Source organism: Schistocerca nitens, chromosome 1 (assembly GCF_023898315.1).
Source record: "Schistocerca nitens isolate TAMUIC-IGC-003100 chromosome 1, iqSchNite1.1, whole genome shotgun sequence".
Classification (NCBI taxonomy): domain Eukaryota; kingdom Metazoa; phylum Arthropoda; class Insecta; order Orthoptera; family Acrididae; genus Schistocerca; species Schistocerca nitens.
The window spans coordinates 556,590,663-556,606,918 of NC_064614.1; the positions used below are offsets into that span (position 1 = coordinate 556,590,663).

Consider the following 16,256-nt stretch of genomic DNA (forward strand, 5'->3'; position numbering starts at 1 on the left):
TGGGCGAACAAGTGTACTGTAACCTACTTCCTTTGTTTTCGGATTGCATTTCCTTAGGATTCTTCCAATGAATCTCAGTCTGACATCTGCTTTACCGACGATCAACTTTATATGATGATTCCATTTTAAATCACTCCTTATGTCTACTCCCAGATAATTTATGGAATTAACTGCTTCCAGTTGCTGACCTGCTATATTGTAGCTAAATGATAAAGGATCTTTCTTTCTATGTATTTGTAGCACATTGCACTTGTCTACATTGAGATTCAGTTGCCATTCCCTGCACCATGCGTCAATTCGTTGCAGATCCTCCTGCACTTCAATACAATTTTCCATTGTTACAACCTCTCGATATACTACAGCATCATTCGCAAAAAACCTCAGTGAACTTCCGATGTTATCCACAAGGTCATTTATATATATTGTGAATAGCAACGGTCCTTCGACATTCCCCTGCGGCGTACCTGAAATCACTCTTACTTCGGAAGACTTCTCTCTATTGAGAACGACATTCTGCTTTCTGTTATTTAGGAACTCTTCAATCCAATCACACAATTGGTCTGATAGCCCATATGCTCTTACTTTGTTCATCAAACGACTGTGGGGAACTGTATCGAACGCCTTGCGGAAGTCAAGAAACACGGCATCTACCTGGGAACCCGTGTCTATGGCCCCCTGAGTCTCGTGGACGAATAGCGCGAGCTGGGTTTCACACGATCGTCTTTTTCGAAACCCTTGCTGATTCCTACAGAGTAGATTTCTAGTCTCCAGAAAAGTCATTATACTCGAACATAATACGTGTTCCAAAATTCTACAGCTGATCGACGTTAGAGATATAGGTCTATAGTTCTGCGCATCTGTTCGACGTCCCTTCTTGAAAACGGGGATGACCTGCGCCCTTTTCCAATCTTTTGGAACGCTACGCTCTTCTAGAGACCTACGGTACACCACTGCAAGAAGGGGGCCAAGTTCCGACGATAATAGCCGCGAAACAACCTAGCGTCTATGAGTTCCTGTTTCTATTAACACATCGTTTAATTGTTGATATTACACTGAGATGACAGAAGTAATGGGATAGCGTCATATACAGACGGACGTAGTATCGGGTACGCAAGGTATAAAAGGGTAGTTCATTCGCGGAGCTGTCGTTTGTACTAAGGTGAGTCACGTGAAAAGGTTACCGACGTGATTACGGCCACACAACGGCAATTATCAACCTAGCGAACTGCTAGTTGGGGCCAGACGCATGATACATTCCAATTCGGGAATCCTTCGTGAATTCAATATTCCGAGATCCAGAGTGTCAAAAGTGTGCCAAATTTCAGGCATTACCTCTCACCACGGACAACGCAGTGGCCGATGGCCTTCACTTAACGACCGGGAGCAGTGTTTGCTTAGAGTCGTCATTGCTAAGAGACAAATGACACTGCGTGAAACAACCGCAGAAATTAATGTGGTACGCAAGTACGTACGGTAACGTATCCACTAGAACGGTGCGACGAAATCTGGCGTTAATGGGCTATGGCAGCAAACGAACGACGCGAGTGTCTTTGCTAACAGCACGACATCGCCCGCAGGGCATCTCCTGGGCTCGTGATGATACCAGTTGGACACTAGACTACTGGAGAACTGTGACCTGGTCAGATGAGTCCCGATTTCAACTTACAGGAGCTGATCGTAGGGTTCGAGTGTCCAGCAGATCCCAAGAACCCTTGGATCCAAGTTGTCAATAAGGCATTGTACAGGCTCACGGTGGCTCCATAATGATATGGGCTGTATTTACATGGAATAGACTCAGTTATCTGATCTAACTGAACCGATCATTGACTGGAAGTGATTACGTTCGGCTACTTGAAGACCACTTACGGACTTCGTCTTCTCAAACACAGTTTTTCTCGATTTGTTTGTAGAACATTCTGGTCAATTCGAACGATGATTTAGCCATCCAGATCACCCGACATGAATAACATCGTACATTTATGGGACAAAATCCAGAGATCAGTTCGTTCATAAACTCCTGCACCGGCGGCACTTTCGCAATTATGCTATGGAGAAGAATGGCCCAATTTTTCTGTAGGGGACTTCCAACGACTTGTTGAGTCTATGCCGCGTCGAATTGCTGCACTACACCTGTCAAAAAGAGGTCCGAGGCGATCTTAGGAGATATCTCATGATTTCTGTTACCTCAGTGTAAGGCTTTCCTCACGCTTCCACTTCACAATACCAGTACACCTGAGAATATGTAAATGATGTAAGCAACGGACCTTTACGATCATGGACTGATCAGACTCACTTTTCTCTCCTGATTCCTTTCGGAAAAGCAGAAAGTAAACTTTTCAGTGCTGATGATGTTTAATTCATCTATTTATCCAAGACGTAAGATAAATAGTGGTATCGACTTTGGGAAGGTGGTTTTTGGAACGAGGACAATAGGAAGCCTTTGCGTAAATAAAAGGGCCATTAATATTTAGTGAATAACCCAGATTGGACATTTTTCACGAGCCTACACTTTCTATCTGTCTGGAAATTCATTCCCACGCGGCTGCTACGGTCGCAGGTTCGCATCCTGCCTCGGGCATGGATGTTTGTGATGTCCTTAGGTCAGTTAGGTTTAAGTAGTTCTAAGTCTAGGGGACTGATGGCCTCACATGTTAAGTCCCATAACGCTTAGAGCCATTTGAACCAGTTGAAATGCATTCTGCGCATTTTAGCACTAGCTATACAACAGTGCTGCTTCGGCTCATTATTATTACAGGCACGAAACGAATGTTATAAGGCTTGAGTACTTCGTTCTCTCAGACAGCGCACGTTCTTCACTGGAGAAGCATATACAAAACACTTGTGTTTCTGGCAATCTAATGTGCAATAAGGTCTGTGAAGCGAAGTACCTATACCACAGGCCAATCATGGTCTACCATATGCACCAGCCACGTTACACATCATGCGTACACATTACGGGGCTGGCATGAGCATGAGGAGTTGAAGTAGAGGTCGCTGCAATGTTATAAAGACAGCGCTACGTTGCCAGGTGAATAGGATACCTTTTTGTATGAGCTGTCGTCTCACTTTGTGATAATAGTCAGCGAGACAGTCGAATGCTGGATGGGCGAGACATGCTACACATGACCGTTTGATCGAGGGCATATCGCGCTTTCCCGATGCATCCGGCGCGTCATCTCAAAATCCAGGGTGAGACCGGTCCTTTCATGTGACATCCTGTCAAGGACGTACGGTCAACAGTTCAGGGCAGATAGCCACCGCCAGCGTCAAGCGCCGAGAGCAAAATCACGTTGACGATAGTAGCCGTAGTCGACCACAGCGTATTTTACTGACGGTTAGGTCAGGTGACCACGATAGTGACCACGATACAGCAGATCACTCGCTAATTTAGTGCTGGACAACAACAAATTGTAAGAAATCACACAATCCAAATCCAAATTCTGACTAGGAAGCCACCGTCCCACTTGCGTAACTCTGCTACTTCTGTTCACTGCGTACGACAGGCCATAATCAAGGACGAGCGCAAGAGTACCGACATTGAACTCTGTAATGGTAGATTCAGCGTATGAAAAAGTCAAAACAACCTTCAGATTCAGCCTATGAAAAAGTCAAATCAACCTTCAGTGAAATTAAAATGAAAAGTGCCAACATCAAGAATGCAAGAGAAATTCCACTATTAAATTCAGAGGAATGAGCGGATCAGTGAAAGGGTACATAAGCCTGTAAGGTAAGAGCTGCTTTATGGCGTATAGAAGAAAAAAAGAGAGTTAATATGGAAGACATAGGGATCCAGTATTAGAGTCAGAATTTAACAAAGCTTTGGAGGAACTGCTCTCAAATAAGTTGGAAGATATAGACAACATTCCTTTGACATTTGTAAAGTCATTGGGGGAAATGGCAACCAAACGATTATTCAAGTTTGTTTGTAGAATATATGAGTCTGGATTCATACTTTCAACTTTCGAAAAAATGCTATCCTCACGACCCCGAAGGCAGCAAGAGCAAGTAAATGTGAGAACTATCACGCCGTCAGCTTAACCGCTCATGCATCCAAGTTGCTGACAAGAACAATATATAGAAGAATGGAAAATAAAATTGAGGATCTGTTAGATGACTATTTCGGAAAGCTAACAACACCAGAGAGGCAGTTCTGATGTTGTGGTTGATAATTAAAGCACGATTTAAGTAAAATTAAGACACTTTCATAAGATTTGTCGACCTAGAAAAAAGCGTTCGGTTATCTAAAATGGTGCAAAGTGTTTGAAATACTCAGAAAGATATAAGTTGTAGAAAAAGGCGGATACAAGAACCAACGACGAAAAATAAGAATAGGAGACCAAGAACGATGTGTTCGGATTAGAAAGGGTGTTAGACAGGGTTGTAGCTCTTCACCCAAACTGATCACGCCATTCATCGAATAAGCAATGATGAAAATAAGGAAAGGTTCAGGAGTGATATTAAAATTAATGGTGAAAGGTTATCGATAGTAAAATCCGCTGACGACATTTCTAGCTGCAGAAGTGAAGAAGTGTCATAGGTCATGTTGAATGGAATGAACAGTCTAATGAGTACAGACTGAGAGCAACCTGAAGAAAGCTGAAAGTAACGAGCAGTAGCAGAAATGAAATTAGCGGTAAATTTAACATCAAAATTGGGGAACAAGAAGCAGATGAAGTGAAGGAATTTTGCTGCCTTGTAAGCACAATAACACATGACAGACGCAGCAAGGAGGACATAAAAAGCAGGCTGGCACAAACAAAGAAAGCACTCCTGGTAAAAAGAAGCCTAGTAGTATTAAACATCAGTCTTAATTTGAGGAGGAAATTTCTGAGAATGTATGTTTAGAGTACAGCATTGTTCTGAAGTGAATTCTGAACCGTGGGGAAAAGAAGAGAATTGAAGCATTGAACATTAGGTGGGTTAATAAGAAACGAGGAGGTTCATGGTGGATCGGCTTGGAGGGGAACATATGGAAAACACTAACTACAAGGAGGACATGATGACAAGACACGTCTTAAGATATCAAGAGATAACCTCCATCGTACTTGATAGTGCTGTAGTGGGTAACAACTGTAGGGCAAGATAGAGATTGGAATGCATCCAAAAAAATAATCGAGGACTTCAGGCACAACTGCAACTCTGAGATGAAGAGGATGGCGTAGGTGAGGTGTTTGGGATGAGCCTCATCAAGCCAAAGAAAAAAAATCGGCGAACATACGATATACGATGGGGCGAAACGTCGTTACTGCAAACGCTCCATATAACGATTATGCATTCGAATATATGGGGGGGGGGGTGTTACCAGATAGATAAGGATACAAACATAAGAAAAAATTATTGCGATCAAGAAGAGAAGAAAGTATATACAAACATATGACCCAATAACTTTCTATCTCGAGATGGAAGTTCTTTGAACAGCTATGAAATTTCGTTGACAAAATTGACTAAAATGTTGTCACAAAGTGTGCGCACAGACGTGAAGTGAAAATATTTAACTTATTACAAGTGTCTAATGTACATGTTCACAGTTTTATCACTCAAGCTACGTCAGCTGGATACAGTGTGAGTCAGGTAGTGATAACATAACGTGATCGACATGCATGGTTTGTGTAGTGTGCTAATATGAACGGTGGATAATGTTTTATGTTTTGCTGACAGAGATGGGAGAGCTGTTGGCTGGATACACGATGAATCATTATCTCTGAGGATCATTCAAGAACACCGTTGACAAAGCTCTCTCGCCGCCTGAGATCAGAAGAAAATTGTGCTACTCATTACGCCAGTCCAGACAGACTACGCCCCGCTACTACTTCCCACCTGGGTGTTGACTGTTACGTAAAACTAGACACGATCCTAGTGCTAGTACCCGAGTTCGAGGCTCACATGGGGTGTAGTCTGAATGTTACCACGAGAGAAGCAGCTGCCTCTATTCCATGTAAAGCGAATAAAGAGCGCATTGTGACTGTCCTGAAAGCTGGCCGCTAACATTCTCAAGCCTATCCAGATTTCGATGAGAATTCATTACTTACAGACGAGGCGGATTCTGCCGAGAGCATCATTTCAGAGTAGCACTTGCCTCCTTCATCCTCAATTATTTGTTCAATATGTTCCAACCTCTGTTTTCTCCTACCCTCTGCAGCTCCATCTACTATCATGGAAGTTTTCCTCTGATGTCATAACACGTATCCTACCGCATGTTGCCAGTGTTTTCCACATGTTCCTCACCTCGCTGTTTCTGCAGAGAACGTCCTCATTCCTTATCAGTCCTGGTATTCAGCATTCATCTGTAGTACTACATCTTAAGTGCGTCGATTCTCTTCTTTTTCTTCCCACCGCCCATGTTTCTCTGCCGTACAATGTTGTACTCCAAACACAAACTTTTAGAAATTTTTGCAGCAAATTACGACCTCAAGTTAGATTCTAGTAGCCTTCTTCTGGACAGGAATACCCTTTTTGCTTCTGCTTATCAGCTTTTTGTGTCTTTCTTTGTTTGTCCGTAACGTGTTATTTTACTTCGAAGTTGTACAATTCCTTCACTTCGTCTACTTCGTGAGCACCAATTTTCTTGTTAAGTTTGTCACTAATCTCATTTCTGCTACCCCTTTTTAGTTTCGCTTTTTTATCAGTTTACTCTCAATCGATATTCTGAACTTGTTAGACTGTTCATGCCAGTCAAGAGGTCGTGTAATTCTTCACTTTCACTGCGGATAGCAATGTTATCAGCGAATCTTAACTGACGTCCTTTCACACACAATTTTTATCCCGCTCGTGAACCTTCCTTTTATTTCCTTCATTGCTGCTTCGATGTATGAGCGAATGATTGCATCCCTGTCGTAAACTCTGTTTAATCCGAGAACGTCGTTCTTGGTTTTCCATTCTTATTGCTTCCTCTTGGTTCTTGCACATATTGTATATCACCCGTCTTTCTTTACGGCTTACTCTTATATTTCTCAGAATTTAGAATATCCTGCACGATTTCCCGTTAACTTCTCTTAAGTCGTGCATCTATTATCAGTCGCACTGTAAGAACGCTTCCCTGGTCTCTTTACTTTTCCAAAAGTCAAACTGATCGTCATCTACAAGATTCTTAATTTTCTTTCATAATTTTATGCACATTGTTCTTGTCAGAACTTGAACGGACGAGTTGTAAAGCTGACTACGATAGCTATCACGCCTGTCTGCCCTTCCTATCTTTGGGATTATGTGGATGATATTTTTTGCGAAAATCTAATTGAATTTCTCCAGTCTCGTAGATGCTACATACTAACTTCACTAGTCGTTTGATTGCCACTTCCTCCAACGATTTTAGAAATTACGCAGGAATATTATCTATCTCTTACTCCTACACTGAAGAGCCCAATTAAACTGGTGCACCTACCTAATATCCTGTAATCCCTCGCGAGCACGCAGAGGAGTCGCAGCATGACGTGGCATGGACTCGACTGATGCCTGAAGTGGTGCTGAAGAGAACTGACACCATTAAACCTGCAGTCATGTCCATAAATCCGTAAGAGTACGAGGGTGTAGAGATCTTTTCTGAACAGCACGTTGCAAGGCATCCCAGATATTCCCAATAATGTTCAAGTCGGTGGAGTCTGGTGGCCAGCGGAAGTGTTAAAACTCAGAAGAGTGCTCTTGGAGACACTCTGTAGCAATTCAGGACGTGTAGGGTGTCACATTGTCCTACTGGAATTGCCCAAGTCCATCGGAATGCACAGTGGTCATTAATAGATGCAGGTGATCAGACAGGATGCTTACGTAGCGTCACCTGTCAGAGTCGTATCTAGACGTATCAGGGGTCTAATATCACTTCAACTGTACATGCCCCACACCATTTTAGAGACTCTACCAGCTTGAACAATCCCCCGCTGACATGACATGACGTTGTCTCCATACCAGTACGCGTCCATCCGCTCGATACAATCTGAAACGAGACCGGCCAGACAACATGTTTCCACTTATCAACAGTCTTATGTTGGTGTTGACGGGCCCAGGCGAGGCGTAAAGCTTTGTGTCGTGTAGTCATCAAGGGTACACGAGTGGGCCTTCGGCTCCGAAGCCCGTATCGATGATGTTCCGTTGAATGGTTCGCACGCTGACACTTGTTGATTGCCCAGCATTGAAATCTATAGCAATTTGCGGAAGGGTTGCACTTCTGTCACGTTGAACGATTCTCTTCAGTCGTTGTTGGTCCCGTTCTTGCAGGATCTTTTTCCGTCGGCAGCGATGTCGGAGATCTGACGTTTTACCGGATTATTGATATTCACGGTATACTCGTGAAATAGTCCGTGTGGGAAAATCACCACTTCATCGCTACCTAGGAGATGCTGTGCTCCATCGCTCGTGCGCTAACTATAACACCACGTTCAAACTCGCTTAAATCTTGATAACCTGCCACTGGAGCAGCAGTAACCGATCTACACTCCTGGAAATTGAAATAAGAACACCGTGAATTCATTGTCCCAGGAAGGGGAAACTTTATTGACACATTCCTGGGGTCAGATACATCACATGATCACACTGACAGAACCACAGGCACATAGACACAGGCAACAGAGCATGCACAATGTCGGCACTAGTACAGTGTATATCCACCTTTCGCAGCAATGCAGGCTGCTATTCTCCCATGGAGACGATCGTAGAGATGCTGGATGTAGTCCTGTGGAACGGCTTGCCATGCCATTTCCACCTGGCGCCTCAGTTGGACCAGCGTTCGTGCTGGACGTGCAGACCGCGTGAGACGACGCTTCATCCAGTCCCAAACATGTTCAATGGGGGACAGATCCGGAGATCTTGCTGGCCGGGGTAGTTGACTTACACCTTCTAGAGCACGTTGGGTGGCACGGGATACATGCGGACGTGCATTGTCCTGTTGGAACAGCAAGTTCCCTTGCCGGTCTAGGAATGGTAGAACGATGGGTTCGATGACGGTTTGGATGTACCGTGCACTATTCAGTGTCCCCTCGACGATCACCAGTGGTGTACGGCCAGTGTAGGAGATCGCTCCCCACACCATGATGCCGGGTGTTGGCCCTGTGTGCCTCTGTCGTATGCAGTCCTGATTGTGGCGCTCACCTGCACGGCGCCAAACACGCATACGACCATCATTGGCACCAAGGCAGAAGCGACTCTCATCGCTGAAGACGACACGTCTCCATTCGTCCCTCCATTCACGCCTGTCGCGACACCACTGGAGGCGGGCTGCACGATGTTGGGGCATGTGCGGAAGACGGCCTAACGGTGTGCGGGACCGTAGCCCAGCTTCATGGAGACGGTTGCGAATGGTCCTCGCCGATACCCCAGGAGCAACAGTGTCCCTAATTTGCTGGGAAGTGGCGGTGCGGTCCCCTACGGCACTGCGTAGGATCCTACGGTCTTGGCGTGCATCCGTGCGTCGCTGCGGTCCGGTCCCAGGTCGACGGGCACGTGCACCTTCCGCCGACCACTGGCGACAACATCGATGTACTGTGGAGACCTCACGCCCCACGTGTTGAGCAATTCGGCGGTACGTCCACCCGGCCTCCCGCATGCCCACTATACGCCCTCGCTCAAAGTCCGTCAACTGCACATACGGTTCACGTCCACGCTGTCGCGGCATGCTACCAGTGTTAAAGACTGCGATGGAGCTCCGTATGCCACGGCAAACTGGCTGACACTGACGGCGGCGGTGCACAAATGCTGCGCAGCTAGCGCCATTCGACGGCCGACACCGCGGTTCCTGGTGTGTCCGCTGTGCCGTGCGTGTGATCATTGCTTGTACAGCCCTCTCGCAGTGTCCGGAGCAAGTATGGCGGGTCTGACACACCGGTGTCAATGTGTTCTTTTTTCCATTTCCAGGAGTGTAACAACTGCACCAGACACTTGTCTTCTACAGGCGTTGCCGACCGCAGCGCCGTATTCTGTCTGTTTACACGTCTGTGTATTTGAATTCTCATGCCTACCAGTTTCTTCGGCGCTTCAGTGTATATCGACTCGCATTTCTTCTTTCTTTCACGTCATCAGACAATTACATGAGTCCTCCTGCTCGCAAAGGCCTCTTTCCACCTATCTGCTCTCTCTCTCTGTCTCTCTCTCTCTCTCTCGCTCTCTCTCTCTCGCTCTCTCTTCTCCGCGTTTTCACTGAAGATTGTTTTGACTTTCCTAGAGGAACTTCAGTCGTTCGGTCGACCATTTCTTTTCGATTTTGTCACACATCACGGTGCCAATTCACCTTAGCTTTCTTTTCCTTCCTATTTATTTCATTCCTAAGTGGCTTATACCGAATGTATTCCCGTCTCCTGTCTTTCCATGAATATTTTTGTACCTCATTCTTTTTTCTATCAGTTTATTTCATCTGTTACCCACAGTTTCTTCTTAGTTGCCTCCCTTGTCTCTGTATTTGTCTGTCCATCTTCCGCGATTGCCCTTTTTCACAGAGGACCATTTCTTTTCAACTCAACTGCTTACTATGTTATTTATCGACAGAGTATTTACAACCTTCAACAGTTTCTCATAATTGCTCAGTACTTCAGTACCCCAGTACTTTTGATTCTTTCAGGCTATTCTCTTTTGCTTTAGTCTAGTCTTCATCATTAGTAAATTGTCATCCAAGGCTGTATTTGCTCCGGGTTACCCCTTACAATCCAGTATCTGATTTCGAAATATCTGCCTGAACACAATGTACTTTATTTGGAGTCTTCACATGTCTCCAGGCCTTTTCCAAGCATATCTTCTCATGTCGTGGTGTTTGAACAGTGTAATCGCTATTAGTAGCTGAAATTCATTGCAGAACTCAATTAGTCTCTGCTCTCGTTCATGCTACCAAACCGCATTCCCCCATAACTCTGTTTCCCATTCCGTCCCCTACTAATGCATTCCAGTCACCGATGGCTAGTAGAGTATCATCTTCCTTTACATACTAAAATACCGGTTCAGTATCGTCAAATACTTTGTCTGTTACTTCATCTTCTGCTTGTTATGTCTGAATGTATACCTGAATTGTTGTTATTGCAGTTGGTTTTATGTTGATTCTATGTAACTGAACTGTTTATGGCAACCAACATTTTGTCCTATCTTCCATTCATAACGAATCCTACTGCTGTTTTGCCATTTTCTGCTGTTGTTGATATTATCCTACCTTCGTCTATATCTTCTTTGTTTTTCACTTCACTGACTCTCACTATATCTACACAGACATTTTGCATTTCCTTTTATAGATTTGCTAACTTCCCTACCACTTTCAAACTTATGACATTTCACGCTCCGACTCTTAGAATGTTACCCTTTTGTTGGTTGTTCAATCGTTTTCGCATGGTTACCTCCCCCTCGGAAATTCCGTCCTGGAGATTAGAAAGGAGGACTAGTCCGGAATCTCTTGCCACTGGAGAGATCATCATGACACTTTTTCAATTACAGGTCACATATTCTGTGGATAGATGCTATATAACTCTGATTCAGTGATTTTCATTGCCTTCTGCACCCTCATCGTGGCATTAATAACTGCTAATACTTCCCCCTTTTTAGGGCACTTTCGAGCCACAGTAGGGGCAAAAGTGGGTCCAGAGTGTTCGACCTCCCTGGCAAGGTACGTGTTAGAGGAAGGATAGATGCCTCTACCGGAAGTTTTAGAAAGCCGTTGCTGATTACTTTTATTTTTAATTCAAGCGGTGGCTACAATGGAACGCAGGATGGAGGAAATTTTGATTACTTATCAACAACGCTACTCTTATAGCACTGTTTTTTCTGTGCCACAATTACTACTTTGTTAGGTTACTGCTGTGAATTTCACACATCTCATGTAAGAAAGCGTAAAATGATCCGTCAGTGGATGCAAGCCTGGTAGGGTAGATCGACAGATAGTAATTGATAGTGTAAAATCCAAAACGGATGCCTACTTCAGTATACAGCAGCTCGATGCCCTTTAAACAATAGCCGCCCGGTATGGCCGAGCGGTTCTAGGCGTTTCAGTCTGGAGCCGCGCGACCGCTACGGTCACAGGTTCGAATCCTGCCTCGGGCATGGATGTGTGTGATGTCCTTAGGTCAGTTAGGTTTAAGTAGTTCTAAGTTCTAGGGCACTGATGACATCAGATGTTAAGTCCCATAGTGCTCAGAGCCATTTTTTAAACAATAAAAAAATCTTATGTACTACAATAAGACACGAAAGTCGGTTAGTGTTTAGATCCTTTCGCCGGCGGCTTTACCGGTGTCTGAGCGGGAAGACAAACTGAAACTGAACATAGAGGGGGAAGGAAGTCGTTTGTACCCTTTCCAAACATGCATCAGCATTCACCAGTAATGGAAAATGGCTGTGTACGTGTGTGTGTGTGTGTGTGTGTGTGTGTGTGTGTGTGTGTATGTCTGTCTGTGTGGTGTTTATTTTGCGCATGTTGAGAAGCTGAGAAGCTAGTCTATTGCAGAGATTTTTTGGCCACAGCACTTCTTAAAATATTATCGTTAATGTCAATGAAACTTGTGCTAAGGCAGCCCGAAGTTTGGACTGGCAGCACTGGTGTACCCAGACGCCTCCAAAAAAGAAAGGACGCATCGCTGCTGTCGCCTAAGGCGATCTACGAGTTACACGAGATACGAAAACTCGATAAGTGGACGGAGAGATCAGTTCGCTCTTTACGAAAGTAAGTCCAGTGATTTTTATTTAACAGGCTAACGCATAGCGCGGTAATACAATACGCATGGTTTGCTTAACAGTACCAGTGCAATTAACGTTTTCAGCGTTTACTGCAAATATTCAGTAACATTTCCTTAAATTACACGAAGGACGCGAACAGCCTGTTGACAGCGCCGAGGCCTTGGTTACGCCGCTGCATTTTCCTGCTGCGCCCATTCGCGGATTTTGCGCGACCGCAGGCTGCCTTTGCCGTTGCACAGGTTCCCGGTTGTTAGGCGAGACAGCGGGGCCTGCACGAGCGCCCCTGGCGGCCGGCGCGCGAGTTAGCCGTGCAGCTGTCACGCCGGTTTGCACATGGCAGCAGCCTCCAGCCCATCCTGCAGGTTGGACAAGTAGCGGCCCGGCTTTCCTCACGAAGGGCGTTACCGTCGCTTTTCACCGCATTCCAGGTACAGTACGCTTACTAGTTCTAAGCTTTTTCCCAGGCCTGAAAACCGAAAATTTTATCCTACTGTACTGCATTCTTGAAGGTGCGGTTGCCATCGAGAGAATAGACACTGTATTGTCTAGGCAAAAGGGATGCTGTGGGAATAACGAGCGGTGGAACTGAATGAAGTGTTACCAGAGAAACAAGCCAATCCAACAGACCAGCTGATTAACCCTGTTACGCCGGCGTGTTCTTGTTGTGATCTGTAGTCTGAAGGCTGGTACTTGCAGCTCTCCACGCTAGACATAACTGTACAAGGCACTTCATTTCTGCATAAATACTGCATCCATTTGAACGTGCTTACTGTAGCATCCTTCCATTACCAAACTGATGATCCCTTGACGCCTCCCATCCATCAACCGATGCTATCTTTTAGTCACGCCACCATTACTTTTTTTTCTCTCTAATTCGATTCAGTGACTATTAGTTATCCTATCTACATACCTGATTTTCAGCATTTTCTATGGCACATTTCAAAAGTTTCTATTCTCTTCTTATTTGAACTACTATTCTTCCATGTTTCATTTCTGTGCGAGGCTATACTCCAGACGAATACTTTGAGAACCTCAAATTTATATTCGATGTTAGCTAATTTCTGTCAAGGGCATATTTCTTGCCATTGCTTGAGTGCAATTTGTCTCTATTTGCTGACCATATACAATAACAGAAGAAATGGTAAACAGTGTTAAAAATATCATTGACTGGTTTTCTGCGAATGGTTTCACCCTCAATTTTAAAAAGACACGACATAGTCAGTTCTTCAGATCTAAGTCTACTACAGTAATGATAAGAATGTAACACATGGTAGGGAAATAATAAATTAGGATGGAAACTTCTAAAGTCTTAGGTGTCCGTATTGCAGTTAAAACTAGGAAAAAGCATACGTTTTAAATCCGAAAACAACTTAGTTCAGCCACATTCGCACTTAGAATCATTGCAAATCTTGGGGAGACAGAAAGTAAGTTGACATTCTGCATATTTTCTTTCTATAATGTCGTATGGAATAACGATCTGGGGTAACTCATCTTTAAGAAAGTCAGTCAGTCTTCTTTGCGCAAAAACGTGCTGCAAGAATATGTGGTTCTCACCTACGATCATCTTGTAGACATCTGTTCAAGCAGTTGGGCATTCTGACTACTGCTGCATAGTATATTTATTCCTTTATGAAGTTTGTAACGAGCGGTTCTAGGCGCTTCAGTCCGTAACCACGCGGCTGCTACGGTCGCAGGTTCGAATCCTGCCTCGGGCATGGTTAAAAAAAATGGTTCAAATGGCTCTGAGCACTATGGGACTTAACTGCTGAGATCATCAGTCCCCTAGAACTTAGAACTACTTAAACCTAACTAACCTAAGGACATCACACACATCTATGCCCGAGGCAGGATTCGAACCTGCGACCGTAGCGGTCGCGCGATTCCAGACTGTAGCGCCTAGAACCGCTCGGCCACTTAGGCCGACCCTCGGGCATGGGTGTGTGTGATGCCCTTAGGTTAGATAGGTTTAAGTAGTTCTAAGTCTAGGGGACTGATGACCTCAGGTGTTAAGTCCCGTAGTGCTTAGAGCCATTTGAAGTTTGTAAATAATCCACTGCTGTTCAAAAGGAGCAATGATGTATATAATTACAATATCAGAAGGGAAAATGACATCCTCTTCTCCACATTAAGGTTGTCTTTAGCACAAAAAGGGGTGCACAACGCGGCAAACAAATTTTTGATCACTTACCCAGTGATATAAAATGTCTGACAGCAAAGTAAAATTTGTAAACAGAGAGAGTTTCTTCTTGATAACTCCTCTCATTCCTCAGAAGAATTTACATTGCTGTAATGTGTTACAGGTGATGGGCAGGAATTACTCACTTACAAACTTGAAATGTTCAGAATTTAACCACATGTAAAAACTAATTTGCGATGTGAATGTAAAATAAAGTTTCACGTCATTACGATCTATCGTGCAAAATTATCCACGGAACATTTTACTAACCAACGAGGTCGTATACTATCTTTAGTACCTAATTTCGTAATCTAATATCCACAGCATCATCTTGTTTAATTTGATTACATTCCATTTGCTTTACTGTTGTTGATAACCTCTTTCCAAAACATCTATACCGTTCAACAGTCCCTCCAGTTCCTTTAGCCGTCTCTTGCTGTACTCCTATACAGCTAAAATATTTCAAGCCGCTGTAAATCGAATTGTAAGTATGCAAATCGTCCCAGAATTATACAGAAGAAAAAGAACAACGTACATAACAAGACTACCATGTAGTCGATGCCAAATCATTAAAGCTCCAGTGTACTACGAACAGACATTACCACAGATTCCCACTGTAAGCACGGTAACGTGGAGTCTTTGAACATATCATGAACTGCTTTCAACTGATACACCATAGCGTCTCCCGAAATTGTATTTGTGGACGCTCTGATACCAAAATCGCCAATCTGCGTTTCAGTATCCTTGCTCCCTTTGAGTACAAGAAATGATTAGACGGTGACTCTCGACTGTGACTCTGTTCCTTCCTTTAGCGAGTCACTATGCAAATTTAGCATCAGATGATGCAGATGTTATCGGATTCCAGAAAAATGAATCATTGGCCTCAGAAGTGTATAGTTCTAACATAAATCTTGTAATGATTCAAAAATATTTTTAGTGATCCGATACGCCAATAAATTAGGGGGTAAAAAGTACCGTTGATGATCCTTGTTCATGGTTCAATAAAGGCAATGATGTCTGGAAAATGTTTGCTGGGTTTCCGTCTGATGCATGCGGACTACCCTCGACCTGGCGTTCTCTTTTTCCTCTGACCTCCTTGCGCCTCGCATGCCAGACCAAGCGTGGCCGGCAATAGTTGATTGATTCTGCGATTGTAGCGGTCAGTGTGGGTACCGTCACCCTGTATGCAACCACTGCTTAACGTGAAACATAACCGTGGCGGTGTAATGAGTCTGGCAACAGGTACAAGGTAACTGCGACAGCGGCACAACATTGTGATAGCATTACACTAATGAACAGCTTTCTCGGCTGTCAGCTGCTCTGCAAACAACTGTGTGGAGAATACTATTTGCTGTGCTACACTTACTTCTCGTTACAGTCACGCAAGGAGCGTGCTAGGAACAACTGTTTGTTCAACTGTAGGAGAGCTGTTATTCGTCTACTTCAGTCGCAA

The 16,256-nt window shown here is 44.2% G+C and overlaps 1 protein-coding gene across 1 annotated transcript in view; it reads left to right on the forward strand.

Annotated features, from left to right (window-relative positions):
* The first annotated feature begins 12,909 nt into the window (after positions 1 to 12,909).
* LOC126236383 (lipopolysaccharide-induced tumor necrosis factor-alpha factor homolog) overlaps positions 12,910 to 16,256 on the forward strand; it is a 129,330-nt gene continuing 125,983 nt past the window's right edge. Inside the window, exon 1 of the mRNA XM_049945669.1 lies at positions 12,910 to 13,055. The gene's annotated coding sequence lies outside the window, so the exon portion shown is untranslated. The remainder of the gene's footprint in view (positions 13,056 to 16,256) is intronic.